This window comes from Sinocyclocheilus grahami, unplaced genomic scaffold, assembly GCF_001515645.1.
Source record: "Sinocyclocheilus grahami isolate Dianchi unplaced genomic scaffold, SAMN03320097.WGS_v1.1 scaffold1603.1, whole genome shotgun sequence".
In the NCBI taxonomy this organism is placed as follows: Eukaryota; Metazoa; Chordata; class Actinopteri; order Cypriniformes; family Cyprinidae; genus Sinocyclocheilus; species Sinocyclocheilus grahami.
In genome coordinates, this window is record NW_015506782.1 from 158,443 (window position 1) to 167,542 (window position 9,100).

At 34.0% G+C, this 9,100-nt stretch overlaps 1 long non-coding RNA gene across 2 annotated transcripts; it reads left to right on the top strand.

Annotated features, from left to right (window-relative positions):
• Positions 1 to 2,469: 2,469 nt before the first annotated feature.
• LOC107571505 (uncharacterized) lies at positions 2,470 to 9,006 on the top strand. Of its 2 annotated transcripts, none has more exons than XR_001607193.1 (3): positions 2,470 to 2,815; positions 4,907 to 5,011; positions 8,679 to 9,006. It is a non-coding gene; the product is annotated as an uncharacterized lncRNA (long non-coding RNA). The 2 variants fall into 2 exon arrangements; XR_001607194.1 differs by lacking the exon at positions 2,470 to 2,815 and adding an exon at positions 4,412 to 4,806.
• Positions 9,007 to 9,100: the final 94 nt, after the last annotated feature.

A 9,100-nucleotide genomic window follows, 5' to 3' on the forward strand; every position in this document is an offset into this window, starting at 1 on the left:
GGTCAGGGTAATGCTGGTTACTGCGTGCATGATGTTTGAAATCTCACAAATGGCCTTAAGCCAGTGGTTCCCAAACTGGGGGGCGGGCGCGGCAAGGCTGAGAGATGGTGTACAGTCAGCAGATTATTTTGCAAAAGAAACCTCCACAGGGTGAAAAAGACTACACTGCATAATTTTTCTGTATATCATTGCCTGATAAGTAAATAATTGAATGCAAAATATTAATTTGACATATTTTAATTACCTCATCAACATGACTGGCAGTACCTGCTTGAGCGCTCCGTTATCAGTTGTTGCAGTTGTGGTTGTATCAATAACAGACCACTAGATGGTGTGATTGAACAATCAGAGTTGTATTGGAGGGAGACATGTAGAAATATGAATGAATGTTGCATGGTTCTGTTCTGAACAAGTAACGTTAAGTTACAAGTTTGTGAAAATACTGCCAGTGATGCAGATGGTGAATATACTTAAGATTCACAAATACCAAAACAACTTGTCTATACCAGACACCAGCGGCGCAATGTGACAAAAGCAAATAGAACAAAGACAATTGAATTTGCAATGTTCACTTTGTTGCGTCCAGTTGACATCAGCTGTTGTGTGCGGTGCAGCCATCGCATCCAGTGTGGTGAAAAGACAAGAAAATATGACGTTAGGCATATCTCGCCCTCAGATTCACCAGTATGACAATGGGTAATGAAGCCAAACAAGTTAAGACGGCAAGTAGGCTAGTTAAGTAGTACTATGTTAATCACAATATTTCAAATCATATATCAACATGAGAGAGACAGTCCATAAATGTTTCTTCATCATCATTTTGACCTTGACAGGTGTTACTCTGCATGCAACCCAACTCCTTCCCCCAAGTTGTTGCATGTATTGTCTGCAGTTGTTGATCCACCTTGTCCTTTGCTTTTCTTCTCAATGTCCAATAGGATGGTTCATTTGAAGCCATAGAATTAAGACCTTAATACAAACAAACCCCTGATTTGTTGTTTGTTTACTGGCCTACCAAGTCATGTGCATTAACATAATTAATGTACATACCTTTAGTTGGTTGACGGATGGTAATAGATAACTTTCTGTAGTCAAATTAAACAAAGGACAGAGTTAAATGCTGAAATTGAAATAACTATATTTAAAATTTTTTTTTAAATGTTTACATTTTATCAAAATTTTCACTTGTGCTGATGCATTTTATGGTTATATAAATAGTTTCCAGTACAATACAGTACATGATTTAAATCAAAGATTGACAATCTTCCATAATTTAAATATAGATTTAATTCTCATTTCATCACCTTATGTTCTTTAAAGCATCATCAGTTGCACCTAAGAGATCTGCTCACATAAAATTATACATTTACACACACACGAAAGTTTGGTACTGGTAAGATTTTCATGTTTTTGAAAGAAATCGTATGACTAAAGGCTGTTTATTTGATGAAAGTACACTAAAAACAAAATTGTTACATTTTCACTATATATATTCATTGTAAATTTTTTCACAATTTTGTGTATGAGCATCAAATCAGCGTATTAAAATGATTTCCAAAGAATCATGTGACACTGAAAACTGGAGTAATGATGCTGAAAATACAGCTTTGCATCCCAGGAATAAATAGCATTTTAAAATATTAAAATAGAAAACCGTGTTTACTTTCTTTTTGCTTTCTTTCTTTATGTATATACGTATTTATTTATGTAATGAAGTTTTCACCTTTTCAGTTTTTACTGCATTTTTGATTAATTGCAGTCTTGGTCTAGCAAGACTTTTTCTTGCTGTCTAAATGTATTTATGTACACTGCTGTTCAAAAGTTTGCCATCAGTAGGGTTTGTAATGTGTGTGTTTTTTTTTAAAAGTCTGTTCTGCTCTTAAAGTTTGCATTTATTTGATCCAAAATACAGGAAAAAAGGTAATGTGAAATATTAGAAATTAAAATAATGGGTATCTATTTTTATATACTTTATGATGTAATTTATTTCTGTGATGCAAAGCTGATTTTTCAGCATCATTACTCCAGTCTTAAGTGTCATATCATGTGACACTGAAAACTGGAGTAATGATGCTGAAAATACAGCTTTGCATCCCAGGAATAAATAGCATTTTAAAAAATTAAAATAGAAAACCATGTTTACTTTCTTTTTGCTTTCTTTCTTTATGTATATACGTATTTATTTATGTAATGAAGTTTTCACCTTTTCAGTTTTTACTGCATTTTTGATTAATTGCAGTCTTGGTCTAGCAAGACTTTTTCTTGCTGTCTAAATGCATTTATGTACACTGCTGTTCAAAAGTTTGCCATCAGTAGGGTTTGTAATGTGTGTGTTTTTTTTTTAAAGTCTGTTCTGCTCTTAAAGTTTGGATTTATTTGATCCAAAATACAGGATTTTTCAGGATTCTTTGATGAATAAAAAGTTTAAAAGAACAGCATTTATTTAAAATAGAAATCTTTTGTAACAATAACGGCAGTGTACTTGATGTCAATCTAATCTTCAGGTGAGAGTTGAATGGTGCTTAGTCTCGCGAGATTTTAATTAGGTTTCCTCTGTTTCAAGGCATGCGATTGGCTGTTCGGCGCTGATGTCGCGCTGCAAGAAAGCCCTATTCGACGGAGAAAATTGATCAGCGTCATGGTACAAGCGAAGCCTGAATGGTTTGATAAACTTGAAACGAAATCCCGTAACCTTGAGTTTGTTCAACTGTTATCACTGAACAGGCCCCTTTTGTGATTCACGAAAATGCATGTTAATACCAGCTGGAAACGGGGCCTGCGCTTGTGCTGTTGCCAGGGTGTCATCGGCACAAAGGTAATCATAACACCTGTTAACTGTGCATGGTAAGGAATAGTGGCTCTTACATAATGGCTATCATATAAGTTATGTTTAGTTCTTGTGAAACTTGATCCGGGCCGCTGTTATTACGTTAGCTCGGAGCCTCTGTTCATGGTTAACTTGCGTTACATTTCTCAGAGCTGGTGGGTCTAAACCAATCTGAAATAGCCCCTTATAACGTCCAATAATACAGTTAACTTGAAGGAATGACTGGAAACGAGTGAGGGATTTCGGACAGCCGTTGAGTGTACATCTTAACGTTACTTGTTATTGCGGGTGCGTGAATGAGTGCACTCGACAGCGTCCACTCAGGTTTTGGACATCACTACAAATGGATGTCCCCTCAAAAAGTATCCTATTTGAGGGTACAAAGTGGCGATTTTAGATTCAGCTCAAGTGATAAGTATAGCAACATTTTAAATGTGTACGTTATTTTCCTCAGTGCAGATAGGCCTAAACCAATAAGTATTGAGCAGAGCAACGCTTAAGATTTTCCCGCCCGACCTGTGATTGGAGCCAGTGTTCCGGCGAATTCAGTTTCCCTGTTTCCCCCTCACAGCTTAGCAGTGTTGCCAAGTCCGCGGTTTTCCAGCGGTAGTTTTTAGTAGCAATTGGGCGTTTCTTTTTTTATGTATCCTGGCAACCCTGAAACGGCAACGTTCATTTCACCATGTTATTTAGATCATTTGTAATTAAATAGGTATTCATGTACATGACGTCCTGTTCAATCGCAACAGAGTCAGATTTCCTGCTAATTCTAACTTTTTCCTGTTTTATGAAGTGTAACACCATACAATACAATTAGACAAATATAAATATAGCTATGGATTTTTTTTTATTTTTTTTTTATGCGCAGGACAGTATACTGTAGACTTAATAAATATTAAGATGAGCAGGAATGTACAAGAAAAGAATGTGCAAACAGGGAGCAGAGCAACGCTTCAGATTTTCCCGCCCGACCTGTGATTGGAGCCGGTCGGAATGGCGTTCAAGTGAATGAGATGCCGTCAGTCAGCTGTTTCGCGAGGAAAAAAACGCGGCCTTAACATTTCGGCATTTAGTTTTAGTGTGGTTGTTTGTATTTGTAACTTTAATATTTAGTGTGTGTCTGTGTGTACATGTATAATGATTCTTATCTCGAATATAATTAAAGATATCAGAAGGTTGATTAATCCATATAACTGTCAAAGTTACTTACCAACAACTTGACGAACTGACGACAAAGTACAAACAAACTTAAAGACGCTTAGTAATGAACTTATAAAAACAACAGTAGTAGAAACAGACGTGTAATGAATGAACAGGAACGTAATATATACAACTGGTGCTATTTACAGGTTATTAATGTGGGAAAAATTATCCAGAAATGTTGAGAGTACAGTAGGCTGAGGAAATCACAACGGTCATCTGATACAAATTACAACGGTCATCGCATATATGTAGCCTACGGTCACGTGATAATCAATCTTTTTTTTTTTCTTTTTTTTCCCATTTTATTTATCTATTATCATTTTTCCTGAGCTAGATACAGGGAACCCAATGTGCTCATGTTTAGAGAGGTTATAAATATTGCTATGTTTTAATATTGCTTAGTACAGTTTTTTTTATTTTTTACGGGTTACCTCAAAGACATAATGTCAAGGGCTACTTGTTTGCTACTTGTATTTATTTGTAAAAGAAGAAACAAACTGTTTTCTATAAAAGTCTGGAATTCATGAAATACAGTAACCTAAACACATTTAGTATGGATATAACTGCAAAAACTACCATAGCTTCATAACAAAAATAATTCTGTAATTATACTGCATTATTCCTGTAACAGGTAATACAGTCTTGAGCCCTGATTCACAGTGGTTGTCTGATGGCAAGTTGGATGGAGTGATTTTTACAATGGCAACTCACAGACTCAATGTGGGCACCTTGTTGGAAACCGCTTGTTTAATATATTGCTTCTCCACAAATCCACTGTAAGATTTAGGTTCTACAATTTTTTTTTTTAACTGTGTAGTATATCTATTCCTTTGATACATGAGTGATGTGTCTGGGACATGATTTCTTTTTCTCAAGTTTCCTTGATTCTGCTGCTTTGGCTGCACCAGCTGTGGAAACCTGACCTGGTGAGGACCCTCTCTCCTCCATCCTCCATTGAACCTCTTATCACACTCGGACAAGGTAATGAATTGTTAAAGATTCTGTTGTTGGTCAGTGAATGGCTTGTTTTAAGCTGCAACTAGTCATTTTAATTATTTTTCTGATCAATTTGATAACCGCTATATTACTTCTGTTTATTGAAAAAGCATGTTATTCCACATCATGACTTTGCCGGGTGGGGGGGTTGTTTATTTTTTCCCCCAAAATGTAATGTTTACATTTTAACTCTTTTGTACTTAATGTGCAGAATAGCCGACACTTTAATAAAATACACAAAATAATTGTTTTTTTGTCCAATTAATCAAATAAATAATGGAAGAATTAATTAATTGTTGAAATAGTTTTTACTTGCATCCCCAATATGAAGTTATTCACTGGGGAAAAAACATTTCAAGTGCATTACACAGCAGAAGCACCTGACCGAATAATGCACTCACAATTATCTTTGTAGCATTTAATGAAGTTTCAACTGCTTTTAACAACAGCTGTACATTTCATGCAGAAGCTCACTCTATGGAGGCCCAAACATGCAGAAATTAAAAATAAATAAATATGTAGTTAATTAAATACATGTAACAATAGGAAAATAAAGAAGTACTTGATAAAACGAATATAATTCATTTGTTATACAATTTAATCCTGACTCATTTTTTTTATTACTACTTTCATTTGTGTTTTCGGTAATTTTTAAATTTATTTTTATCCTTTCTAACTTTTAATTATTCTTTCATTTATTTTTATATTTATTACATTTATGCATTATGCATTTATTTTTCAATGTTTTTGTTTCATGTGGTTATTTATTTATTTTGTATGTATTTATTCCCATGTATTTATTTACAGATTTGTTTATTTATTTTTATTTTTCTGTGTGCAACATGTAAATGAGGGAGTTAGGGCTGGGTATCCATACAGATGTCCAGATTCAGTTACATTCTGATTCACAAACTCTCGATTTGATTCAATTCAATTCTTGATTCAATTCTCAATTTTTTGATTCAATTCAGTGAATATAGTTTTAATACAAATGCTATTGATATTTCTAAAAATGAACCGCAAACATCAGTTTACAAATGGTGAGTTAATAAAAACAAATAAAGAGCCACTAATAGGGATCTATAAAATGTTTTTCTTAAGTTTTCTAGTAATCAAATGAAGGCATAAAACATTAATTTATCCTAATAAAATGAAAATTAAACCCTTTTATTTTTTGGCAAACAAAGTGCTGCACAACGGAGGTTTACTGTTCAAATTAAAAAGAAAACAATTGTGATTATTCCTTTAAAACGTTAAACCAAACTTCAAATCGAATATTCAAGCTGTTTATTAATTTTTCCACCCATCGAAAAACTAAAATTTAAGCTGAATTCTCGTTTTTCGTTTTTTGGAAAAAAAACGAAAAAGGAGCCATTTTCTCATTTTTCTACTTTCAATATTAAATAAAAAAAGGAATGATCGAATGATACACGGATTAAGACTAATGATAAGATTCATGTTAATCAAATCTTGTGTAATATGTTTGCTGAAATAAATACCAGAAAATTTTGATCCACAGCTTTTGAGAATCGATATAGTATCTTTTTTTAGCATCTTTTTTTTTTTTGCCCAGCCCTAAAGGCAGTCCTGGCAGAGCTCCGGTGATTCATTGGTTGAGAGATCACACACAAGTTCCAAGATATTTTCTCAGATTCACATTGTCAAATTATTTTATAGGGGCTGAATGTAACTACTTAACCTGACAGTTTCGTCATTAAGCCCAGAACCATCAACGTCGTCGATGAGATTCTAGGTTGATGATGCCTCTAAAAACACTCAAAATGTGTTCATTTTGTAATCACAGAGAAAAGACTCCCTAAAGAATTGTGAGCATACGGAAAAGTAAAAAAAAAAACAATGAATACATTTGGAAATAAACACATAAATAAATATATATTTATGTATTTAGCAATAAATATAAAAAACACAAATGCATTTATAAATAAATACATACATTAATTATGTAACCTAATATATTTTAATTTCTGCAGGTTTGGGCCGCCATACTCTGTGACCTTCATCATTCTTAAATGTTTTATCAATAGAGATACATCTTGCACTGTAAAGTAAGCCTGCATTAGTCTGCCTCTTTTAGTAATCCTTCCTCTGATTCCCACTACACATTTTTACTTAAGAGATTATTTGTCTAAATGCGGAGCCAAAAAAAAATGTCAGCAGTGTTGTTTACAAACCTGCTTTCTGTATGTCTCTTAAATTTGGACACATAATCAGGGCACTTTTTTCTTGGTTACTTGTTGGTGTTGAAATAATGGTAGTCTGCAAAAATAATATTGGTCCATATTTGTTCATTGTCAGCTTTCACAAATATACTTGACAAACAAATTAACCTGTATGTGTTTAAGTGTCTCGCTGCTGCATTGCAGTAAATTTCACACGCTAATATGTAATATTTTCAAATCATTGTTCACAGCCTATACTTGTCTGATCTTTTCAACCTGTTTCACTTCAGAGAGAGATGTGATCCAATGCCTTGTTTATATTTGGTGTTTCTGCAACTATAGGCACTTCCGTACTAACAGTGAAATTATAGATTTATGGAAATGTATCAATAAATATGAACACAGTGTCTTTACACACCTTGTGTAAAGTATGTAAGTAAAGTATGATTTAATGAAAAATTACTACAAAAATGGTATTTGGACTAATAAATACTTCATGCCCCAAAACCGTGGTCTCATTGGCTATGTTCAGATTGCCAGCCCAAATCTGATTATTTATCTAATCGTGTATCTGATTCTAATCCGATCTAAAATGGACTGTCCTCACTGTGTATGGCAGTTGTTCAGATCTGATTTGTGTTCCCCGTGGTGTTCTTTCGTTTTCCAGAATATCTGCATTGGTTTAAATGGCAATGATGTTGCGTTGGTAAGCATATGCAAAAAAAAAACGGCACCACAAAGGGGTTTGCATTAATGCTCCTGTCCCAGCAGGACGAACATTCACATGTTGTGTCTCATGATCGTGTTTAGCAATGCAGTGGTAGGGTTACGCTCCCAAATTATTATTTTTTTTGTTTAGTTTTTTTGCCGTTCTTCTCCATCATGAAAGGTTATTATCTGTGTCATTAATGTTAATCCAGCAACACAAGACAGAAAATTACTCATTGCTTTTGAATCTTTAGTAGTTTTATTAACAATCACGGTTTATTTTGTACATTGAATTCTATGTATGTTTTATATAAAACACTGACGATACTCACACAATGACAATTTTATAAATTGAAAAAAGGCAAAAAACAATTACAACAAAAAAACAACAACGATACAGTTATTGTAAAAATATGACACTATTTATAACAATGTAAATCGGTGTCACTGATTAAAGTGTTAGTCATTTACTCACCCTCATGTTGTTCCAAACCTGTATGAATTTCTTTGTTCTGGTGAACACAAAAATATTGAATATATGGAAGATATTTTAAAGAATATTTGTAAGCAAGCAGTTCCATAGTATTTTTCCACCCAAATAATTTTTTTCCCTACAAATGGAAATCAGTGGTGCCCAAAACTGCACCATTTTTGGGGAACTATCAAGTCGATTATTTCATATTTATATGATGTGATGCTCTTTTTGTGTACATTGTTACATAAAATGCTCTTACTCTGTTTCTTTTCTTCACCCAATACCTTAGGACAGACCAGCCTGTGATGTCCTAAGACACCCAAATCCTCCCCTGGTCCACGATCATCCCCACACCTGTGTCTCATCACAGTCCATCAGCAGTGTCTGCACCCTGCCTACTGCCAATATTATGGATTTCTGTTCTGTTAGAGATATGCCATTCACAACAAGCTGTACACAAATCATTTAGTCTTGCCTAACAGTTTCCCTCATTTGTTTCTGTTCACAATGTAGCATGGTCTCTCCTACCTTTGTGCATTCAGTTGTTAAAGTATGTCCTTAATATTTGTATTATTTGATTATATTTTAAGTTTATTATTTAAAAGCAAATTCACTTAATATTTCCCTAGAAGAGATAATAGGTGTGTTCGACTTGAAGCGGCACTATGCAGACTGATCGAAGTATGACATCAAAGTACCACGAGAGCAATA